Source organism: Mytilus edulis, chromosome 4 (genome assembly GCF_963676685.1).
Source record: "Mytilus edulis chromosome 4, xbMytEdul2.2, whole genome shotgun sequence".
Taxonomy (NCBI): domain Eukaryota; kingdom Metazoa; phylum Mollusca; class Bivalvia; order Mytilida; family Mytilidae; genus Mytilus; species Mytilus edulis.
In genome coordinates this window covers 15,079,584-15,085,971 of record NC_092347.1, presented here as the reverse complement: position 1 = coordinate 15,085,971, position 6,388 = coordinate 15,079,584, and positions in this window count along the sequence as shown.

Genomic DNA, 6,388 nt, shown 5'->3' with positions numbered 1-6,388 from the left:
CACTTTTTCAAAATTCACTTAAATTTCTACCCTATTTTTTACTGCCGATAAAAAGTATCCATTCATTATTCAGAAAAGAAAATTGCTGTAAAAATGAGAAAAACCACGACTCTTTCTTCAGTTTGTATTCAGATTATTTTAACGTATTTCGGAAAAGCAGACAAAAAAAATCAAATGCGCAAAAAGTTTTTAATCTTTTATGGTCTAAATTGAAAATGTGCTTTAAAATATAAGAGTTTGGCTTTTAATTATAGTTTTAACTATATTTTTAATTGTAGTTCAAATTTAGTTTCACCTTCCAACTATTTTGATTGGAGAGCCACTGACGAGTCCAAGTTATATGTAGACGAAACCAGTGTTTTTGGCGTACTAAATTATAAGCCTGGCATCTTTGAATAGTTTTAAGATATCGAACTACTACATATTTCGGATTGTTTTTCTTTAAATTATCCTGTACAACTAGTTTTCATGTGTTCGATTTCGAAGATTGCAAAAATTTGTTTTAGCCTCTTATATTGAGACGCAAATTTATAACAGAAATTAGCGGTACTACTCTTTAAAGCGGGTGTACTGATTCATTCTAGTCAGTCTACAGATCATAGTGATTGGCAATAATGGAACATACAACTATGTATGTGTCCATTAACAAATGCTTTCAAGCTGTAACCTATAAAATTCGCTAAAAAAACGTGTTTTTTTTCTTTTTTTGGGTGTGCAAATTTTCAGATAATTTTTATCCAAATAAAACCGACAAATGGGTGACTGTCATTTCTATTGTATGTGCTGGTTTCTCTATTCTAGCAAATTTTGATGATATTTGTCTTGTAGACATAGGTTTCAATCTCGGAACATGGCTCTAAATTAAATCTAATGGTAAATATCCTTTTTTTGAAAAGTCACGCCTCTAATGGAAACAGTTTTCGATAGACACGCAACATAGCTAAGCTTAACAGATACCAGCTGCTGCTTAATTTGCATATTACAGCCAATCTTTTGACCCTATCTCTTATAAATGTCTTCGAACGACATACAACATGTAAAAGTAACTTGGAGGCAAGTGTTAATATTCTTTTTAATATCACGTGATTTATATTTAAAGGGAAAAATGAAAAATGGTCTTACCTGTGAAATTCTTCACCTATGTTTTAGTTGTTATTTCTTGTTCTTGGTTGACATGGTCATTTATTAAACATCTTCTCCTCATCTTTGTTTTCACACCTTTTACAGGTAAACATAACCTGGTTTTGCATTAATCATGATGTAATTACGGTTTATGTGACAGACTCCAGTGTAAATTAGGACACGGTTGTCATTGTCGGTAATACTTCATAGCGTAAGGTCCAAATAATTGATTTATAGATGGTCAAGAATCTTACATATGTTACAAATTCCGTATCCATAGTCTTCAACTAGTCAAGTTTTTGTATGATGGAATCAAATCAAACGGAAAAGCCTTAAATTAGAAGTATTTCCACCATGTCATCTATAATGATCCTTTTTGGCCTTTTAAGGAATCAACATATTAAATGTGTTATAGCTACTAAAACTAACTCCAATAGCTTTACAAAAAGGATATTAGTAATCAAATTCTTTTAGGTCAGTTTGTCTTTGTTGACGATTGTCTTCACTACTCCTTATACTACACTACCATATTATCGTAGAAAACATCCATTTATTTGCATGGTCTTTTGAATAATCAGGGTATTTCAAAATAACTTAAATGTCTGGTTTCAATTCATTTTAATTAAAACTCACAAAATACTTTGATTTAACAAGCAAAAAAAATAATAAAGTTACTAGTTTTTCTATGATGATATTCATATCTGTTTACAGTGATGTGGTATGATTGCCAATGAGACATTTATCCACCAAATATCATTATGAAGTGGAACTAAGTAATTATAGTCAAGTATACTTCTTCTGGTAGATTTGTTTCATTACTGTTATGTGAAAGCTAAACTTAACCAGGTGCTCCGCAGGGCGCAGCTTTATACGACCGCAGAGGTTGAACCCTGAACAGTTGGGGTAAGTATGGACAAAACATTCAAGCGTGATACAGCTCTGAATTTGGATTGTGATCAAATTTTTGACATTACATGGTTTTTTTTTACACAAAACAAATGTCAAGATTTTACAAATCAATTAAAGATTTCTTCTTCAAACTTTTTAAATCTAAAATTAAATAGTTGACACAGCATAGGTTTCTGACACAGAATGAATGTGGTCTAATGAACTTACAAGTTTTTTTTTGCTTTTGAGCAATTCACTATGCTGTTGAATATTAATCCTCTCAAAAAAATGTTTGAAGAAATTTTCTTTTTATTTATGAAATCTGAAATGAGAAAAATTTAAACCCCCCCTTTTTTTTCTTCACATCCCTGTTTCCCTTTTTCCAAAACTGATATCAATTCAAATTTCTAATGGAGTTTGCAACAATAACTACTCTTTTAAATACATCATAAAATATTAAAATGTAAAATAAAGTGCTTGTTATCACTGAATGGTAAAGATTGGTTGGTAGTAAAAGTGAATAAACATTGTTTATTGTATAAAACAATAAAAAAACCTTCATCAGCAACATTTTATATTGGCAAATTTCCAATGAAGTTATTTACATAAAGTTATTGGCAAATAAAAATAGAAAATGACATCATAGTCATGTCTGGCAAATGTCCAACATACATTATCTAAAAACATTTTAGATAAGATAAGGAAAAAAAGCTTCATCAGCAACATTTTGTATTGGCAAATTTCCAATGAAGTTATTTACATAAAGTTATTGGCAAATAAAAATAGAAAATGACATCATAGTCATGTCTGGCAAATTTCCAACATATATTATCAACTACTATTCTATACAAAGAAAGATAACTCCAATTGAAAATTAATTGCTATTGCACAATATTGTGCAATTAGATATTTCTTGCTATTGTGCAATACTGTGCAATTGAAAATTTCTTGCTATTGCACAATACTTGATATGGAATCCTGATTTGGACCAACTTGAAAACTGGGCCCATAATCAAAAATCAAAGTACATATTTAGATAAAGCATATCAAATACGCCCAAGAATTTAATTTTTGTTAAAATCAAACTTAGTTTAATTTTGGACCCTTTGGACCTTAATGTAGACCAATTTGAAAACTGGACCAAAAATTAAGAATCTACATACACAGTTAGATTTGGCATATCAAAGAACCCATTTATTCAATTTTTGATGAAATCAAACAAAGTTTAATTTTGGAAACCCATTTGGACCAACTTGAAAACTAGGCCAATAATTAAAAATCTAAGTACATTTTTAAATTCAGCATATCAAAGAATTCCAAGGATTCAATTTTTGTTAAAATCAAACTAAGTTTAATTTTGGACCCTTTGGACCTTAATGTAGACCAATTTGAAAACGGGACCAAAAATTAAGAATCTACATACATAGTTAGATTCGGCATATCAAAGAACCCCAATTATTCAATTTTTGATGAAATCAAACAAAGTTCAATTTTGGACCCTTTGGGCCCCTTATTCCTAAACTGTTAGGACCAAAACTCCCACAATCAAACCCAACCTTCCTTTTATGGTCATAAACCTTGTGTTTAAATTTCATAGATTTCTATTTACTTATACTAAAGTTATGGTGCAAAAATCAAAAATAATGCTTATTTGGGCCCCTTTTTGGCCCCTATTGCATAAACTGTTGTGACCTCAACTCCCAAAATCAATCCCAACCTTCATTTTGTGGTCATAAACCTTGTGTTAAAATTTCATTGATTTCTATTTACTTATACTAAAGTTATTGTGGGAAAACCAAGAATAATGCTTATTTGGGCCCTTTTTGGCCCTTAATTCCTAAACTGTTACAACCAAAACTCCCAAAATCAATCCCAACCTTCCTTTTGTGGTCATAAACCTTGTGTCAAAATTTCATAGATTTCTATTCACATAAACTAAAGTTATAGTGCGAAAACCAAGAAAATGCTTATTTGGGCCCTTTTTGGCCCCTAATTCCTAAAATGTTGGGACCAAAACTCCCAAAATCAATACCAACCTTCCTTTTGTGGTCATAAACCTTGTGTTAAAATTTCATAGATTTCCATTCACTTTTACTAAAGTTAGAGTGCGAAAACTAAAAGTATTCGGACGCCGGACGACGACGACGACGACGCCGACGCCAACGTGATAGCAATATACGACGAAAAATTTTTCAAATTTTGCGGTCGTATAAAAAGGAACAAATAAAAAATAATTTTACCAATACTTTAAACTATACCTAGATATTTCTACTATCTGTTCCATGTTAACAATCTAATTTTCTAAATACAAACGAGTAGTATTTTCATTTTAATCATTTCTTGATTGGCATTTTTTAAGACCCATACAATTTTTTATTGTAGTCATCATATAAAAATTTATGACATTTTTCTTTTCTTAATGACCCTTCTTATAAAGTATATATGTAGGCCACTAAAGTGCGATGGGGACGCTAAAGTACGATGGTCACGCTAAAGTGCGATGGTCCACGCTAAAGTGCTATGCTTCCATACGCTAAAGTCAGATGGTTCGCGAAATTATAGATGTAAGAAGCGTAGTTTGATTATGACGTTAACAGTCTTTTTATACAAACCAAAAATGAATATACTGGAAGATAGATTAGGAATATTTGATAAACAATTTTTACATCAAATGTCCATGACTTACTAGTAATTGATTTAAACTTAACCGTTCTTTGTCGGCTGTAGCGCAATGTGTATTTTTTTCGAGTGCTGGAAGAAGAACTTGTATTCTACAGTCAACCATTTTACTATGTAAACATACAAAACAGTATACGCATACTTATTCTGCTTCCATTTGAAGCTAACGGATACATTCAAATCATTGTTTATTTGGCAGTTTACTTTGTGGTCCCCGTTAAAATGCTGTCGATGTTATAAGTTAATGAAACTTAACGTCGGTAAAATTAACATACATTTTTTCATGCGTGAATTATAAATTGTCTGCTAAAACATTAGTTTGTACTGTACATTGTAGGAAAATAAAACATGTATTTTTTTCTCGCTACGAAAAAAGGAGAAAGCTCGGCTAACATTGCCTTTCTCTCGTCGCATTTGAGTTAAAGCTTAAACAAACAAATGTTGCATATTCCGACAATGAACCAATTTTGTATTTATAATTTTTCAATTACGACTGTTAGGGAGGTTGTAACATTTGTATGAACGGCAATATACACCAAATATATTTAATACGCTCCAAATTGTTAAAAATTTATTCTACATGAAATAATATATTTTGCGACATATATATTACCTTTATAGCAATTATTACTTGGTCGTTTAAATTAGAAACAATCACTTGAGCTTACCGTACTTTAAAGAACAAACAACCATCGTACTTAAGCATGAACCATTGCACTTTAGCGTGACCAACACACTCTAGAGTACCATCGCACTTTAGAGACCTACATATATTTCTCAGCTGGTTAATTATACAAGTTTGCATTGAGGTCTTAGATTTCAATAAGTAATGTTATCAACCATAATTTGGTCTAAACCTTTGCTAAATTTTTATCATCTATATAGAAATTTATTGAGGAAGAATAATGTTATTTAAGAATTGAAAGCTTCTTTTTGTAACTTCATTGGGGAGTTAAAGTGTTGACCGTACATTTTGTATGAAGCATGGAAGCCCTTCATTCTAAAAATGTGCGCACGGTCAATGCTTTTACATCCCTATGAAGCTACAAAAAGAAGCATTCAATACTTATAATTACATTTTTTAGCTATGATCATGAAAACATGAATTTTATAAAATTTTTTATCTAATTCAACTGTGCACTTTATTGTGCGACCACTTGTTATCATGAATGAAGTTTTATTGAGTAATGCAATTGCTTAAGGAATAACATGTGATGTGCAGTTAGCCAATCAGAATAAAGTATCATAATGAAGCATACATCTAATGTAATTATATGTAAGAATGAAATCAAAAAGTGGTATTTCAAACAAAATATTTTTATATTAATTTATCATACTGTTGTGAGCAATCTTTGCATCTGGTACTTTTTGGTATAAACATCCTTCTGAAACTTAGTTTTTCTATCTAGTTATTGTTCTGCTCAAAATTCTTTACAAATATACTGTGGGGATTGCACAACATCATGTTTTGATGTTGCCTTAAGTTGTGGATATAAGTGAAAGATAGCATGATTTCATGTCAGATGATCAATGGTACTTGCTTTCAGTCTTTGATATGGTAAAGTTTATTATTTTTGTGTTTGAACTTGTGTTTTTGTTCCATATTTATCTGCATTATATAGTTGAATGCTGTTTTCTTTACTGAATTCTATTGAAATCTCAAAAAATAATAAAACAAGATCAATTTTCATGTTCCTGT